General features: G+C 43.1%; 1 protein-coding gene across 3 annotated transcripts in view; it reads right to left on the bottom strand.

The window, feature by feature from the left end:
- Positions 1 to 2,892, bottom strand: part of C1QTNF8 (C1q and TNF related 8) — a 45,910-nt gene extending 43,018 nt beyond the window's left edge. Inside the window, exon 1 of one of the 3 annotated variants that reach the window (XM_040356439.1) lies at positions 2,790 to 2,892. The gene's annotated coding sequence lies outside the window, so the exon portion shown is untranslated. The other 2 variants (XM_040356443.1, XM_040356440.1) reach the window with 2 other exon arrangements.
- Positions 2,893 to 19,006: the final 16,114 nt, after the last annotated feature.

Here is a 19,006-nt window from a genome sequence, read left to right as displayed (position 1 = left end):
CTACGCCCGCACAAACTTACGTCCCCCTACCTGAATCTGCCCATATATTATACATTCACATCAGTCTCTGACCTCAAGGAGCTTATACTCTAATGCCGCGTACACACGATCATTTAAAAATTGTTTTTTTTTAAAAACGTCATTTAAAAGGATCGTGTGTGGGCTGCACATCGTTTTTTCAGTTTCTGAAAAACGACAAAAAAAAATTCGAACATGCTGCATTTTTTAACGTCGTTTTAAAAAATTTTGTTTTTCGGGTTGTAAAAAATTATCGTGTGTGGGCTAAAACGTCGTTTTAAACCTGCGCATGCTCAGAAGCAAGTTATGAGACGAGAGCGCTCGTTCTGGTAAAACTACCGTTCATAATGGAGTAAGCACATTCATCACGCTGTAACAGACAAAAAAGCGCGAATCGTCTTTTACTAACACGGAATAAGCTAAAACAGCCCAAAGGCGAAAGGATCTTCTTCTTTAGAGTGCCGTCGTACGTGTTGTATGTCACCGCGCTTTGTTCATCATTTTTGAAAAACGATGGTGTGTGGGCAACGTTGTTTTTAATGATGAAGTTGGAAAAACTTTGTTTTTTGGACATGCTGAAAAACGACGTTTTCTTTCATGCCGAAAAATTATCGTGTGTACGCGGCATCATGCTGCGTACACACGACCATTTTTAATGTCCTGGAAAAAACAATGTTTTTTTTCGACGTGATTCTTGTCAAGCCTGCCTTGCCCACACACGATCATGAAAAAAAAATGCTCGAGCAAAGCGCAGTGACGTACAACACGTACAACGGCACTATAAAGGGGAAGTTCTATTCGGATGGCGCCACCCTTTGGGCTGCTTTTGCTGATTTTGGGTTAGTAAAAGTTTGGTGAGAGACGATTCGCGCTTTTCAGTCTTCGTGCTTTTCAGTCTGTTACAGCGTGATGAATGTGCTATCTCCATTACGAACGGTAGTTTTACCAGAACGAGCGCTCCCGTCTCATAACTTGCTTCTGAGCATGCACGTTTTTTTCCCGTCGTTAAAGCCCACACACGATCGTTTTTCACAACGTGAAAAACGCCAAGAAAAATGAGAGCATGTTCTAAATGTTTAATGCCCATTTTTCACGTCAAGAAAAATGCTCTGCAGCCCACACGATCGTTTTTAATGACCATTTAAAACATTTCATTTTTCACGTCATGAAAAACGTGTGTACGCGGAATAAGGTCCCCAAAGCACATTCATACAATTTAGAGAGGAGCCAATTAACCAGAGTACCTGGAGGAAAACAACATAGGCTGCTGCTGAAAGGCTGGAAAGTGAAAGGGATCGGTTCCTCTAAAGACCACCATACCTCCCAACTTTCTGAGATGGGAATGAGGGACACCTATCAGCAAAAGTATGCAGGCATAGGACACACCCCTTGCCACGCCCCCTTAACCACTTCAATACCAGGCACTTACGCCCCTTCCTGCCCAAGCCAATTTTCAGCTTTCTGTGCTGTCGCTGTTTAAATGACAATTGCGCGGTCATGCTACACTGCACCCAAACAGAATTTTTATAATTTTGTTCCCACAAATAGAGCTTTCTTTTGCTGGTATTTGATCGCCTCTGTGGTTTTTATTTTTTGCTATAAAAATAAAAAAAGACCGAAAACTTTGAAAAAAATTAAAGTTTTTCTTCTTTTTCTGTTAGAAAATTTGGTAAATAAGTATGTTTTCTCCTTCACTGATGGGCACTGATAAGGCAGCACTGATGAGGCGGCGCCAATGAGGTGGCACTGACGGGCACTGACGATAGCCACTGATATGCGGCACTGATGGACAATGGTAGGCCGCACTGTTGGGTGGCACTGATATGCAGCACTGATGGGAATTGTGTCACTCATGGGCACTCATGGGTGGCACTGGTGGGCACTGATTGGCTCTGATAGGCGACACTGATGGGCACTAAGAGGTTGCATTGGTGGGTACTTATGGGTGGCATTGATAGGCGGCACTGCTGGGCACTGATAGACGGCACTGATGGGCACTGTTAGACGGCACTGCTGGGCACCGGTACATGGCACTGATGGGCACTAATGGGCACTGACATGCGGCACTGATATGCAGCACTGATGGGTATCCCTGGTGGCACTGGCACTGGCAGAGATTTTGATTGGCACTGGTTGGCAGCTGCCTGTGCATTGATTGGCAGCTGCCTTGGCACAGATTGGTATTCCCTGGTGGTCTAGGGGGCATACCTGGTGGTCCAATGTGGATGCCCATCCCTGGTGGTCCTGGGCGGCATGCTGGTGGTCCTGTGCAGTGATCCGTCTGTCAGAAGCGAGTGAGGAAAAGTCGATCAGCGGCTCTTCCTGTTTACATTGTGATCAGCCGTGATTGGACACGGCTGATCACATGGTAAAGAGCCTCCGCCGGAGGCAGGTTTGTTTAAAGAAATAAAAATAACAAACATGTTTTTGGACAGAGTGACACATATCTGTGCAACTTCAAGTTGCAGCAGCTTCAAAGTCCCTGCACTACTCTAATTTTATTTCAGGCACTTTGTATAGCGCCATCAATTTACACAGCGCTTTACATATGTATTGTACATTCACATCAGTCCCTACCCTCAAGGAGCTTACACTCTAAAGTCCCTAACTCACATACATATACTAGGGCCATGTTAGACAGGATCCCATTAACCTACCACGCTCGTCAGTTTAGAATCCTCATGCCTCCCCAGTCCATAGGAATATGATTGTCCTGTCCTCTGGCGTTGGTGTAGTGCGTTTCCTGCGTCAGTACATGATGTCACACTCACCTGAGCGGAGAAATGCGTTCCCAGCCTCGTCCTACATACAGCCGCTCTGCACTTCCCATACAGATGAAGGCAGAGGAGGCGTCTTCTGAAGGATACTTGGGACACCCCGGATGGCCCCTTGTTGTTCCCGTGTGATATAAATAGCGCAGTGCTATCACATTCCCAGCCTGAAGTCATTTTCTTAGGAGAAGGAATTTTCAATGATCGAATCCCTTGTGTTAGATCTGAACACTGGCATGTATATGATCGCCATTTAACCACTTCAGGCCCGGGCCAATTCTGACACTTCGTTTCTACATGTAAAGATCATCTTTTTTTGCTGTTTTCTGCTAGAAAATTACATAGAACCCCCAAACACTATACTAGGCATGTGCAAAAGGGAAAATTTTGTTTCGTTTCGTTTTAATTCGTTATTTAATTAATTTCGTTAGGTTTGTTATAGGGTTGTCCCGATACCACTTTTTTAGGACCGAGTACAAGTACCGATACTTTTTTTCAAGTAGTCGCCGATACCGAATACCGATACTTTTTTTAAATGTGTCCCCCCCATATGCAGCCATGTCCCCCACATATGCAGCCATGTCCCTCTAGCCATGTCCCTCACATATGCAGCCATGTCCCTTTAGCCATGTCCCTCACATATGCAGCCATGTCCCTCACATATGCAGCCATGTCCCTCTAGCCATGTCCCCCCCATATGCAGCCATGTCCCCCACATATGCAGCCATGTCCCTCTAGCCATGTCCCTCACATATGCAGCCATGTCCCTTTAGCCATGTCCCTCACATATGCAGCCATGTCCCTCACATATGCAGCCATGTCCCTCACATATGCAGCAATGTCCCTCTAGCCATGTCCCTCACATATGCAGCAATGTCCCTCTAGCCATGTCCCTTGATGCGGCGGCGCGATGCGGCGGCAGCGGCGGGGGGGGACGAAGGGGGGGAAAGTATTCTATTTCGGGATCGGGGGTATTTGCGCGAGTACGAGTACTCCCGCAAATACTCGGTATCGGTCCCAATACCGATACTGGTATCGGTATCTGGACAACCCTAGTTTATAAACATGTGTTAAATTCGTTTTCGGAACTCGTTCGTTTTCGACCGAATTTAGAAAAATCAGGTCGAATTCGAAAGTATTTCGACTGGATTCGACAACAAATCTCTTTTCGAATATAATTTCGAAATTCGATCGGAATTCGAAAAAAATAAAAATAAATTTGAATTCCAAATCGAAAACCTGCGGACGAAATTCGATCGGAATTCGAAAAAAAAAAAAATCGAATTCCGATCGGGTTTTCGATTCGGAATCGAAAACGTTCGGATTCGGTGAATTCATTAATATTGCAATTCGGGAATTCGTATGCATCCGAATGTCCGAATAATGAAAAATTCGTCCGAATTTCGATTCGGAACGAAACGAAATGCACATGCCTACATACAGTGGGGATCGAAAGTTTGGGCACCCCAGGTAAAAATTTGTATTAATGTGCATAATGAAGCCAAGGAAAGATGGAAACATCTCCAAAAGGCATCAAATTACAGATTAGACATTCTTATAATATGTCAAAAAAAGTTAGATTTTATTTCCATCATTTACACTTTCAAAATGACAGAAAACAAAAAAATGGCGTCTGCAAAAGTTTGAGCACCCTGCAGAGTTAATATCTTGTACCGCCCCCTTTGTATCACAGTTTGTAAACACTTTTTGTAGCCAGCCAAGAGTCTTTCAATTCTTGTTTGAGGTATCTTTGCCCATTCTTCCTTACAAAAGTCTTCCAGTTCTTTGAGATTTCTGGGCTGTCTGTCACGCACTGCTCTTTTAAGATTTTCAATTCTGTTGGGGTCAGGAGATTGTGAAGGCCATGGCAAAACCTTCAGTTTATGCCTCTTGATGTAATCCCCCGTGGATTTTGAGGTGTGTTTAGGATCATTATTAGTGTTGCTCACGAATATTCGTATTGCGAATATTTGGCTCGAATATGGCATATTCGAGTATTCGCGACTATATCGAATTTCGCGTCCAATATTCGCTATTCCGAATATTCGCATTTTTTCAATTTTATTTTTAAAACAGATCACATCCTAGTGATCTCCATCGACGTCTAAAAGCATTGCTGGTATGATTAGAGACACTGGGCCGAGTAGCTGAAGCGATCATTTTATATTGCCGAATATTCGCAATGCGAATATTCGGCAATAGGAATATTGCGCGATTATTTTCTCCGCCTTTCTTTTGCATCAGAGTTCTCCTACCACAGTTGTTAAAATTTCGCTATTATTTTCGCATCCGCATTAGCGCAATTTCGCAATATTGTTTTTTGGATAAAATGTCACGAATATTCGATTTCAGAATATTAGCCAATACTTTCTCCGCCCTTCTTTTGCATCGGAGCCAATCAGAGTTCTCCTACCACAGTTGTCGAAATTCCGCAATCATTTTCGCATTTGCGAAAATTCGATAATATATCACGAATATTCGATTTCAGCATGAGCCAATCAGAGTTCTCCTACCGCACTTGTCGAAATTTCGCAATTATTTTCGCATTCGCAATAGCGAAATTTCGCAAAAATTTCATTTGGATAAAATATCACGAATATTCGATTTTAGCGAATATTTCTCGAATATTCGGCTATATATTCGTGATATATCGCGAAATCGAATATGGCGTATTCCGCTCAACACTAATCATTATACATATCCATATCCATCCTCTCTTTAACTTCAGCTTTTTCACAGATGGCATCAAGTTACCATCCAAAATTTGCTGAGATTTTATTGAATCCATTTTTCCTTCTACTCGTGAAATGTTCCCTGTGCCACTGGCTGCAATACAACCCCAAAGCATGATTGATCCACCACCATGCTTCACAGTTGGACAATCTTTTATTGAAGTAATTGTTTCGTTTTCTCTAATAAATATTATATAAATACATACTTTTTCTCACATACTATTTGTTCACCACAAGTGCCTTAAAAGTCCAGTTAGGGGTTCTAGTTCTCCTTTTTCCTTCTTGACTTTCATTGGATGTGGCACTTACGGTAGTTAGACACCGATAACTCCTTCTTTGCTAACAGTTGGACAGAGGTTCTTTTCATTAAATGTTGTGCCCTTTCTTCTCCAAACGTACCTTTGCTCATTCCGGCCAAAAAGTTCTATTTTAACCTCATCGGTCCACAGAACTCTGTCAGACGCGAGTGAGGAAGAGCCATCAACGGCTCTTCCTGTTTACATCGTGATCAGCTGTGATTGGACACGGCTGATCACGTGGTAAAGATCCGCCGGAGGCTCTTTACCGAGATCGGAGATGCAGGGTGTCAGACTGACACCCCGCATCACCAATCGGCGCGCTGCGCGCCCCCACGGGCGCGTGCGGCATGAAATCATGCAGGACGTCCATGGACGTCCAGTCAGGATTTCAAAACCACTTCCCGGATGTAAATCGGCCATAGGCCGGGCGGGAAGTGGTTAAATGCCCCTGATATTAACCACTTAAGACCCGGACCTTTAGGCAGCTAAAGGACCTGGCCAGTTTTTGCGATTCGGCACTTTAACTGACAATTGCGCGGTCGTGCGATGTGGCTCCCAAAGAAAATTGGCGTCCTTTTTTCCCCACAAATAGAGCTTTCTTTTGGTGGTATTTGATCACCTCTGCGGTTTTTATTTTTTGCGCTATAAACAAAAATAGAGCGACAATTTTGAAAAAAATGCTATATTTTTTTCTATAATAAATATTCCCCAAAAATATATAAAAAATGTTTTCCTCAGTTTGGGCCGATACGTATTCTTCTACCTATTTTTGGTAAAAAAAATCGCAATAAGCGTTTATCGATTGGTTTGCGCAAAATTTATAGCGTTTACAAAAAAGGGGATAGTTTTATTGCATTTTTTTTTTTTTTACTACTAATGGCGGTGATCAGTGATTTTTTTCGTGACTGCGACATTATGGCGGACACTTCGGACAATTTTGACACATTTTTGGGACCAAAATGCATTGTTTACTGTGAAAATGACAGTTGCAGTTTGGGAGTTAACCAAAAGGGGGCGCTGATGGGGTTATGTATGACCTCATTTGTGTTTCTAACTGTAGGGGGGTATGGCTGTAGGTGTGACGTCATCGATTGTGGCTCCCTATAAAAGGGATCACACGATCGATGACAGCGCCACAGTGAAGAACGGGGAAGCTGTGCGCGCCGGCATGAAATCCTGCAGGGCGTCAATAGACGTCCAGTCAGGATTTCACAACCACTTCCCGGACGTCAATTGTCTATTGACCAGGCAGGAAGTGGTTAAAGTCAATAGGAGGTGTTTTTGCAATGAAGTGACTAGGGGGCATTTTTGCATTGAATTCAATGGGATGCGATTTTGCATTGAAGTCATCAGGAAGCAATTTTGCATTGAAGTCACTGGGGGGCGTTTTGCATTGAAGTCAATGGGACGTGAAGTATGCATTGAAGGCAATAGGACACAGCATGCCATTACCGGCACCTTTTTTTATCAGCAAAATGCAACTTATGAAATGACATCAATGGGTTAAAGCTTTTATGCGATTTTAGAGACTGCGTATAAGATCTGCATTTCATATATTACATATATTTTTTCCCCAGAAAAGCGCAGCGTTCTATTCATCAGTAACAATAGTCCTCACCACAAGACAGACAAGAGCACACCGCGATGTATAAACAGACGAGGAAGAGCGCGCGCTTCACAAAGAGCGCACTGATAAAAGCCGGAGCCACAATGCAATTCGCCGCTGCAGAAGAAGACGAGACGTAGAGAGGGAAATAACCAAACACAAAGAGAACATAAAGAAAACATCAAACAGGTAAATCTGCGCATCCCGGCCCCCGGGCGCGGGTCCTGTCTGCCGCAAGGAGGTTCAAACGTGACAACCAGAGAGAGGAAAACAAAGAGCGGAGCGTCTATTCTGGGAATCGCACTCGGTGAGGACCGCAGAGGAGACTGAAGACATCCAAGGAATTGACGTCAAGCATATATTATACTAGAGTGAATATTTATACGTTTTCCACTTCAACCCCTTCCTGTCCTGGCTCTCAGCGCTGTCACACTTCGAATGACAATTGCGCGGTCATGCAACACTGTACCCATATGAGATTTTTATCATTTTTTTGGAGACAGACAGAGCTTTATTTTGGGGATATTTATTCACCACTGGGGGCTTTTTTATTTTTTTGATAAATAAATTTAAAAAACGAAAAAAATACTTTTTTTTTCTTTGTTTCTGTTGTACAAATTTGCAAAAAAGTAATTTAGTATTTTTTCTTCTTTGCTGATGTGGCTGCACTGATGTGAACTGATGTGTCTGCACTGATGTGCACCAATAAGGCTGCACTGATGTGTCTGCACTGATGTGCACCAATAAGGCTGCACTGATGTGTCTGCACTGATGTGGACCAATAAGGCTGCACTGATGTGTCTGCAATAATGTGTCTGCACTGATGTGCACCAATAAGGCTGCACTGATGTGGCTGCAATGATGTGCACCTATGAGGCTGCACTGATGTGTCTGCACTGATGTGCACCAATAAGGCTGCACTGATGTGTCTGCACTGATGTGCACCAATGAGGCTGCACTGATGTGTCTGCACTGATGTGCACCAATGAGGCTGCACTGATGTGTCTGCACTGATGTGCACCTATGAGGCTGAACTGATGTGTCTGCACTGATGTGCACCTATGAGGCTGTACTGATGTGTCTGCACTGATGTGCACCTATGGGGCTGTACTGATGTGTCTGCACTAATGCGAACTGATGTGTCTGCACTGATGTGCACCGATGTGGCTGCACTGATGTGTCTGCATTAATGTGCACCAATAAGGCTGCACTGATGTGTCTGCACTGATGTGCACCAATAAGGGTGCACTGATGTGTCTGAACTGATGTGTTTGCACTGATGTGCACCTATGAGGCTGCACTGATGTGAACTGATGTGTCTGCACTGATGTGCACCGATGAGGCTGCACTGATGGTGGTATAGCATAGCTGGTGGGGATGCCCACTTGACCTGAACAAGGTCTTTAGGGACAACTAAATAGGAAGTTGTCTTGTTCAGGTCACGTGGGCATCCCCACCAACTATGCTATGGGCTGTTCTCTGACTCTGTGTGACCGTGAAGATTCGGTGTGCCTGGCTGTGCAGGAGTGGGGGATCCCTTTCATGGGCAGATCCTACGTGTGGTGTGCTACATAATCATTCCAATATGAATTAAGGATATGGATTAGGGGTGGAGCCAACTCATTTTAGGGTCCTCAGAAATACCCCCAATATCTGGGTTTAACTGGTTGCCGACCAGCCGCCGCAGTTCTACGGCGGCAGGTCGACTGTCCTGCGCGAGAGCCCATAGCTCTACGCCGGCAGGCGAAGCGGGCACTAGGGGCGGGCGCGCCCCCCGCTCGCTCCTGACTCCCGCGCGTGTGCCCGGCGGTCGCAATCACCGCCGGGCACCCGCGATTGCTCGTTACAGAGCGAGAACCGGGAGCTGTGTGTGAAAACACACAGCTCCCGGTCCTGTCAGGGGGAGAAATGCTGATCTTCTGTTCATACAATGTATGAACAGCGATCAGTCATTTCCCCTAGTGAGGCCACCTCCCCCTACAGTTAGAACACACCCAGGGAACATACTTAACCCCTTCCCCGCCCCCCTAGTGTTAACCCCTTCACTGCCAGTGGCATTTTTATAGTAATCAATGCATTTTTATAGCACTGATCGCTAATAAAAATGCCAATGGTCCCAAAAATTTGTCAAAAGTGTCCGAAGTGTCCGCCATAATGTCGCAGTTCCCGAAAAAAAAAATCGCTGATCGCCGCCATTACTAGTAAAAAAAAAATATTAATAAAAATGCCATACAAAATTGTCTCTCTATTTTTGTTTATAGCGCAAAAACTAAAAACCGCAGAGGTGATCATATACAACCAAAATAAAGCTCTATTTGTGGGAAAAAAAGGACGCCAATTTTGTTTGGGAGCCACGTCGCACGACCGCGCAATTGTCAGTTAAACCAACGCAGTGCCGAATCGCAAAAAGTGCTCTGGTCTTTGACCAGCAATATGGTCCGGGGGTCAAGTGGTTAACCACTTGCTTACTGGGCACATAAACCCCCTTCGTGCCCAGGCGAAATTTCAGCTTCCGGCACTGCGTCGCTTTAACTGACATTTGCGCGGTCGTGCGACGTGGCTCCCAAACAAAATTTACGTCCTTTTTTCCCCACAAATAGAGCTTTATTTTGGTGGTATTTGATCACCTCTGCGGTTTTTATTTTTTTGCGCTATAAACAATAAAAGAGCGACAATTTAAAAAATATATATATATTTTTTACTTGTTGCTATAATAAATATCCCAATTTAAAAAATAAATAAATAAATAAATAATTTCTCAGTTACGATACGTATTTTTCGACGTATTTTTGTAAAAAAAATCGCAATAAGCGACTGGTTTGCGCAAAAGTTATAGCGCCTACAAAATAGGGGACAGAATTATGATTTTTTTTTTATTATTATTTTTTTTACCAGTAATGGCGGCGATCTGCGATTTTTATTGGGACTGCGATATTGCGACAGACGTATCGGACACTTTTGACACAAATTTGGGACCATTCACATTTATACAGCGATCAGTGCTATAAAAATGCACTAATTACTGTATAAATGTGACTGGCAGTGAAGGGGTTAACACTAGGGGGTGAGGAAGGGGTTAAATGTGTATCCTGGGTGTGTTCTAACTGTGTGGGGGAAGGGGGGTGACTGGGGGAGGAGACCGATGCTGTGTCCCTATGTACAAGGGACACAGATCGGTCTCCTCTCCTCTGACAGCACGTGGAGCTCTGTGTTTACACACAGAGCTCCACGTCCCTGCTGTGTTCCGGACGATCGCGTGTACCCGGCGGACATCGAGGCCGCCAGGTACACGCATCGGCTTCCCAGCGATGCGCCGGGACAGTGACGCCCCCCATAGACGCGCGCGGGTAATGCACTTTAAATGACGTCCAAAGACGTCCAGTTGGCACCTGAGAGCAGCGCTGTTGACGTCTTCTGTCAATAGCGCGGGTCTCAAGTGGTTAAAGAAGAAAAGTGACGTATACCGGACTAAAGAGCCGATGTCAGGTAAACGGTATGTAGACAGGACGATTCTGTCTGCAGTTATTTGCAGTAATTCTGAGGTGTAGTGACCCTTTAATACCAGGAACATTTCATATTATGTGCTCTCTTTGTCCCGTGTACAACATTTTTCCACCCGCTCCTCAGTTTATACTATTTGACTCCAGCGTCTCATCCGTCTCTGGTTCTCAGTCCCTTTGTTATAGTTGGCTCTCTGACAAACCCGCCACTCCAGAAAACTGCCAGTAATTCCCTCATAAAGGATTTCCGCTGAAAGAACCACATCAGGACAAGGGAGTGTGACACCAGGGATGGTTTTATACAAGCGGCTGTACAAGTGTGTTATGGAGAAGTGAGCGTGTCAGACAGATGTTGTGCGGCAACAACAACCTTCAATTGCCCAACAACACCGAGGACTAAAGTAACTTTAAAGACTTTTTCTTCGTGCGATTCTTCACAGAGGGCTATTTTGAGCAGTTATTCAATCAAATTATTATCATGTGCACGTTAATGTAATCTATTATGTAGGAAGGCCGAGCACTTGGCTCTGAAGTGATTTTCTAAGAAAAGCTTCCAATGTAGCAATCCTTTACTCAGAGTACAAATAGTGCACACAGTTATGCCGCGTACACGCGACCATTTTTCATGTCATGGAAAAAAAGTTTTTCTCAACGTGATTCTTGTGAAGCCTGCCTTGCATACACACGATCCTGAAATAAAATGCTGGAGCAAAGCGCGGTGACGTACAACACGTACGACGGCACTATAAAGGGGAAGTTCCATTCGAATAGCGCCACCCTTTGGGCTGATTATGCAAATTTCCCTTCTCATAAGTTGCTTCTGAGCATGCACATTTTTTTCCCCCGTAGTTTAAGCCTACATACGACCGTTTTTCACAACGTGAAATACGACGAGAAAAAATAGAGCATGCTCTAAATTTTTAATGCCCATTTTTCACGTCGAGAAAAATGCTCTGGAGCCCACACACGACCGTTTTTAACGACCAATTAAAAAAATTGAATTTTTCACGTCATAAAAAAAAAGGTCGTGTGTACGCGGCATCAGGCCCCATACACACGACCGAGTTTCTCGGCAGAATTCAGCCAGAAACTCGTTCGGAGCTGGATTCTGCCGAGAAACTCGGTCGTGTGTACACTTTTCAGCGAGGAAGCCGACGAGGAACTCGTCGGGCCGAAAAGAGAACATGTTCTCTATTTCCTCGTTGTTCAATGAGGAAAGTCGGCCCGCCGAGATCCTCGGCAGCTTTAACACTGAACTCGACGAGGAACTCGATGTGTTTGGCACGTCGAGTTCCTCGGACGTGTGTACAGGGCCTTAGACTTGTGCACAACGGAAAAATTTGTTTAGTTTAGTTTCTTTTCCGTTCTGTCATAAATTTGCTTAGTTTAGTTTAGTTTCTTTTCCGTCCTGTCATAAATTTGTTTAGTTTAGTTTAGTTTCTTTTCCGTCTTGTCATAAATTTGTTTAGTTTAGTTTAGTTTATTTTCTGTCCTGTCATAATTTTTTTTTGTTTAGTTTAGTTTCTTTTTTGTCCTGTCGTAAATTTGTTTAGTTTAGTTTCTTTTCCGTCCTGTCATAAATTTGATTAGTTTAGTTTCTTTTCTGTCCTGCTGTAAATTTGTTTAGTTTAGTTTAGTTTCTTTTCCGTCCTGTCATAAATTTGTTTAGTTTAGTTTCTTTTCCGTCCTGTCATAAATTTGTTTAGTTTAGTTTAGTTTCTTTTCCGTCCTGTCATAAATTTGTTTAGTTTAGTTTCTTTTCCGTCCTGTCATAAATTTGTTTAGTTTAGTTTCTTTTCCGTCCTGACATAAATTTAGTTTAGTTTAGTTTCCTTTCCGTCCTGTCATAAATTTGTTTAGTTTAGTTTCTTTTCTGTCCTGCTGTAAATTTGTTTAGTTTAGTTTAGTTTCTTTTCCGTCCTGTCATAAATTTGTTTAGTTTAGTTTAGTTTCTTTTCCGTCCTGTCATAAATTTGTTTAGTTTAGTTTCTTTTCCGTCCTGTCATAAATTTGTTTAGTTTAGTTTCTTTTCCGTCCTGACATAAATTTAGTTTAGTTTAGTTTCCTTTCCGTCCTGTCGTAAATTTGTTTAGTTTAGTTTCTTTTCTGTCCTGCTGTAAATTTGTTTAGTTTAGTTTCGTTTCTTTTCCGTCCTGTCATAAATTTGTTTAGTTTAGTTTCTTTTCTGTCCTGCCGTAAATTTGTTTAGTTTAGTTTCTTTTCCGTCCTGTCATGAATTTGTTTAGTTTAGTTTCTTTTCCGTCCTGTCATAAATTTGTTTAGTTTAGTTTTTTTTCCGTCCTGACGTAAATTTGTTTAGTTTAGTTTCTTCTCCGTCCTGCCGTAAATTTGTTTAGTTTAGTTTCTTTTCCGTCCTGTCATGAATTTGTTTAGTTTAGTTTAGTTTCTGTCCTGCCGTAAATTTGTTTAGTTTAGTTTCGTTTCTTCTCCGTCCTGTCGTAAATTTGTTTAGTTTAGTTTAGTTTCTTCTTCGTCCTGAAGAAAATTTGTTTAGTTTAGTTTAGTTTCTTTTCTGTCCTGACGTAAATTTGTTTAGTTTAGTTTAGTTTCTTTTCCGTCCTGTCATAAATTTGTTTAGTTTAGTTTCTTCTCCGTCTTGCCGTAAATTTGTTTAGTTTAGTTTCTTTTCCGTCCTGTCATGAATTTGTTTAGTTTAGTTTCTGTCCTGCCGTAAATTTGTTTAGTTTAGTTTCTGTCCTGCCGTAAATTTGTTTAGTTTAGTTTCGTTTCTTCTCCGTCCTGTCGTAAATTTGTTTAGTTTAGTTTAGTTTCTTCTTCGTCCTGCCGAAAATTTGTTTAGTTTAGTTTAGTTTCTTTTCTGTCCTGACGTAAATTTGTTTAGTTTAGTTTAGTTTCTTTTCCGTCCTGTCATGAATTTGTTTCGTTTAGTTTCTGTCCTGCCGTAAATTTGTTTAGTTTAGTTTAGTTTCTTCTCCGTCATCCATCCTTCCTGACAGCAGCGGGATCCAATGGCTGCGCTATCAATCTATCCAATGAAGAGCCGAGAAGCAGTGGAGAGAGCGATAAAGGATTGCGCCCACTGGGCTCAGGTAAGTAAAACGGGGGGCTGGGGTGTCAAACAGTGCAAGGTGTTTAGTTTAGTTTAGTTTCTTTTCCGTCCTGTCATAAATATGTTTAGTTTAGTTTATTTTCCGTCCTATCATAAATTTGTTTAGTTTAGTTTCTTTTCTGTCCTGTCGTAAATTTGTTCCAGCCACAATTTTATTTTTTTAAGTCAGCAGCTACAAACACTGTAGCTGCTGACTTTTAATAAGGACACTTACCTGTCCTAGGCGCCCACGATGTCGGCCCCCCGAGGCCGATCCCTAGATTGTGGCAGGTCCCGGCGCCGCCATCTTCATTAAGGGAAACAGGCAGTGGAGCCTTGCAGCTTCAGTGGCTGGTTCCTACTGCGCATGCGCTTTATGAATGGGCAGCTGTTCTCTGGGATATACACAGTTCCCAGAAGACAGCGCGCCCCATTCCCCAGAAGACACCACGAGGAGGAATACCAGCCGCAGACTAGGAAGAGGCAGATTAGGAAGATCTGCCTAGCAACAGCCATTTCTGGTAAGTAAAACATTTTTTTTATCCGGAATCGTGCAGCTCTGGTCCCAGCTGGAAAAAAAAAATGGCGCCATCCACTGTGTATGGACAGATGGAACTCTTTGATCAACTACTACAGCTGTTCTTCTCATTCAAAACCAGAGAGCAGAAAACGTACGATTATTTGGAAACCTCAGGCCCAGCTCATCCACAGCAGGGATTGCAGTTCAGTGCTACTTTTCCAAATGACAGAGAATTGAACGTGGCACTCATTCGTCTTCCTTACTTGTAACCTCAGCAGGAGCCAGAATGAGATTCCTTTGTACAGCTTCATCCATTGTGCATGTTATTACAGCGTTGCATGAATCGTGTCACCATTCCCCACCACCAGCCACTTACAGGGAAAAATAATTCATCTACACATTGAATATGTTATTCTCAGAAGACTGAAGGAAGATTGCCCTCTGTGAGGAAAACATTGCTTTATATCTAACATATCAGACAGCTTGTGAAATTATGTATACATGTCTGCTGGTGACATCCGACGGACATTTTATTGAGTCATACACAATAACGGATAACGTGACATGATTTTTAAATGTGAACATTATAGATACAAAAGAAAACACACAGTTATAGATGTTTTATGCATATATATATATATTTATATATATATATATATATATATATATATACACACACTATATTTTCAAAAGTATTGGGACGCCTGCCTTTACACGCACATGAACTTTAACTACTTGCCGACCAGCCGCCGTCATTTTACGGCAGCAGGTCGGCTCCCCTGAGCCCGTAGCTATACGTCGGCTCTCGCGCAGGCCACTAGGGGCGCATGCGGGATTCGCTCGCCCCCCCGACTCCCGTGCACGTGCCCGGGCACACGCAATACAATGTATGAACAGAAGATCAGTAATTTCCCCTAGTGAGGCCACCCCCCCCTACAGTTAGAACACACCCAGGGAACATACTTAACCCCTTCCCCGTCCCCTAGTGTTAACCCCTTCACTGCCAGTGGCATTTTTATAGTAATCCAAAGCATTTTTATAGCACTGATCGCTATAAAAATGACGATGGTCCCAAAAATGTGTCAAAAATGTCCGAAGTGTCCGCCATAATGTCGCAGTACCGGGAAAAAAAAATCGCTGATCGCCGCCATTACTAGTAGAAAAAAAATATTAATAAAAATGCCATAAAAATACCCCCTATTTTGTAAACGCTATAACTTTTGCGCAAACCTATCAATAAACGCTTATTGCGATTTTTTTTTTTTACAAAAAATATGTAGAAGAATACGTATCGGCCTAAACTGAGGAAAAACATTTTTTTTATATATTTTTGTGGGATATTTATTATAGAAAAAAGTAAGAAATATAATTTTTTTCCAAAATTGTCGCTATATTTTTGTTTATAGCGCAAAAACTAAAAATCGCAGAGGTGATCAAATACCACCAAAAGAAAGCTCTATTTGTGGGGGAAAAAAGGACGTCAATTTTGTTTGGAAGCCACGTCGCACGACCACGCAATTGTCAGTTAAAGCGACGCAGTGCCGAATCGCAAAAAGTGCTCTGGTCTTTGACCAGCAATATGGTCCGGGGGTTAAGTGGTTAAAGTGCATGTAAACCCGAATTTTTTTTTTATTATTATTTTGATGTTACAATATATACTGTACATTGTAACAACTTTGAAGAACCTAGATAGAATATGAAATATATTTTCAGTTGTTTTACACTTTTTTGTTATGTATAATTCCACATGTGTTACTTCATAGTTTTGATGCCTTCAGTGTGAATCTACAATTTTCATTGCCATGAAAATAAAGAAAACTCTTTGAATGAGAAGGTGTGTCCAAACTTTTGGTCTGTACTGTATATACACCCACACATTGCCCCGCCCCTTTCAGTTACCTTGTCACCACCCCTTTTTAAAGAATAAATACTCCAGCAGCAACAGTAGATTCCCCACCAGTAACAAGACATCCCCCATCAGCAATAATATCAGAATCGGAAGACTTTATTCATCCCAAAGGAACATTTTTACAACACAGCCACACTCAACATATATCCCCAGCAGCAACAATGGGCCGGATTCACAGAATAAGTACGCCAGAGTATCTGCTGATACTCGGGCGTATTTTCAAATTTGCCGCGTCATATCTTAATTTGTGATTCACAAACAAGATACGACGGCATTTGGCCAAGATCCGACAGGCGTACGCCTTTGTACGCCTTCGGATCTTAGGATGCAATACTTCGGCCGCCGCTGGGTGGAGTTTGCGGCGTTTTCCAGCGTCGGGTATGCAAATTAGCTTTTACGGCGATCCACGAAGGTACGCGCGTTCGTTACGTCGTCGCTAGTCGGTTTTTCACGTCGCAAAAATAAGCCTGCTTTTTCATGGCTTAAATTTAGACCAGCCATGTTAAAGTATGGCCGTCGTTCCCGCGTCGAATTTCAAATTTATTTATTTTTTTGCGTAAGTCGTCCGGGAATACGAAAGTACGTTACGCACGTCGCCGTTCAAAAAAATGACGTCGGGGCGACGTCATTTCGCGCAAAGCGCGGCGGTAAATTTCAAAACGGAGCATGCGCAGTACGTCCGGCGCGGGAACGCGCCTAATTTAAATGGTACACGCCCCATTTGAATTAGGCGGGCTTGCGCCGGACGGCTTTACGTTACACCGCCGTAAGTTTACACGCAAGTGCTTGGTGAATCAGGCACTTGCTCTGAAAACTTGCGGCGGTGTAACATAAAGACGATACGTTACGCCGCCGCAAATCTACATGAATCTGGCCCAATAAATCTCCCAGCAGCAATAATATATCTCCCAGCAGTAAAAATAAATCCTACAGCAACAGCAATACATCTACCAGCAGCAATCAATAGTAAATTCCCAAGCAGCAAAATAAATCCCCCAACAACCATAGCAAACTCCCCCAGCTGCAACAATAAATCCCCCAGCAGCAATAAAAAATCCCCCAGCAGAATAGTAAATTCCCCTCTGAAAAAAAAAATACAAAAATAGGCCTATGGAGAGTTGAATGTTGCCAACATCCCTAATACCACTACAGTGCGATTTCCTCCCATGGGACTTTTATGTGATATAAAACAATGCATATTTTAGTCATACAATTATTTTCTTTCATGGTTGGTTCTGTAAGGAAATGTGCGCGATCTTGCATGCATCCAGCTTTCACCCTTAGGCACTTATACATTTTATAACATATATCCAATACCTCCGTATAAGGCGGAACTGTTCCAGTGAGTAAACATTTAAAAGGGAGGCTTTTAGAATGATTATTAGAAAGAGGCCATACTAAAACATGCCTAGATGAACGTTCAATCCTGCACAGGAACAGTCTCGGGAAAAATTGTTATTTAACTACTTGCCGACCAGCCGCCGTCATTCTACGGCGGCAGGTCGGCTCTCCTGGGCGAGAGCACGTAGTATAATGTCAGCTCTCTGAGCGGCCACTAGGGGCGCGTGCGCGCCACCCGCCCCCGACTCCCGTGCGTGTGCCCGGCGGGCGCGATCGCCGCCGGGCACACGCGATCGCTCGTTACAGAGCGGGGAACGGGAGCTGTGTGTGTAAACACACAGCTCTCGGTCCTGTCAGGGGGGTAAATGCTGATCTTCGGTTCATACAATGTATGAACAGAGGATCAGTGTTTCCCCTAGTGAGGCCACACCCCCCCCCACAGTAAGAACACACCCAGGGACATACTTAACCCCTTCCCAGCCCCCTAGTGTTAACCCCTTCACTGCCAGTGGCATTTTTATAGTAATCCAATGCATTTTTATAGCACTGATCGCTATAAAAATGCCACTGGTCCCAAAAATGTGTCAAAAGTGTCCGAAGTGTCCGCCATAATGTCGCAGTACTGAAAAAAAATCGCTGATCGCCGCCATTACTAGTAAAAAAAATATATTAATAAAAATGACATAAAAATACCCCCTATTTTGTAAACGCTATAACTTTTGCGCAAACCAATCAATAAACGCTTATTGCGATTTTTTTTTACGAAAAATACGTAGAAGAATACGCCTCGGCCTAAACTGAGGAAAAAAATTTTTTTTTTATATATTTTTGGGGGATATTTATTACAGCAAAAAGTAAAAAATATTCATTTTTTTCAAAATTGTCGCTCTATTTTTGTTTATAGCGCAAAAAATAAAAACCGCAGAGGTGATCAAATACCACCAAAAGAAAGCTCTATTTGTGGGAAAAAAAGGACGCCAATTTTGTTTGGGAGCCACGTCGCACGACCGCGCAATTGTCAGTTAAAGCGACGCAGTCCCGAATCGCAAAAAGTGCTCTGGTCTTTGACCAGCAATATGGTCCGGGGGGTAAGTGGTTAACCGCTTGCCCACCGCCTCCTGTAGATATACGTTGGCAGAATGGCACGGCTGCGCAAAGCAACATACTTGTACGTTGCTTTGAATTTTGCAGGCGTGCCCTTGCCGCGAACTCCGTGACCATGCCCGTGGGGCCCGTGGAC

Source organism: Rana temporaria, chromosome 6, assembly GCF_905171775.1.
Source record: "Rana temporaria chromosome 6, aRanTem1.1, whole genome shotgun sequence".
Classification (NCBI taxonomy): domain Eukaryota; kingdom Metazoa; phylum Chordata; class Amphibia; order Anura; family Ranidae; genus Rana; species Rana temporaria.
Note: the sequence above shows the minus strand (reverse complement) of the source record. Positions and strands in the feature narration are given on the sequence as shown.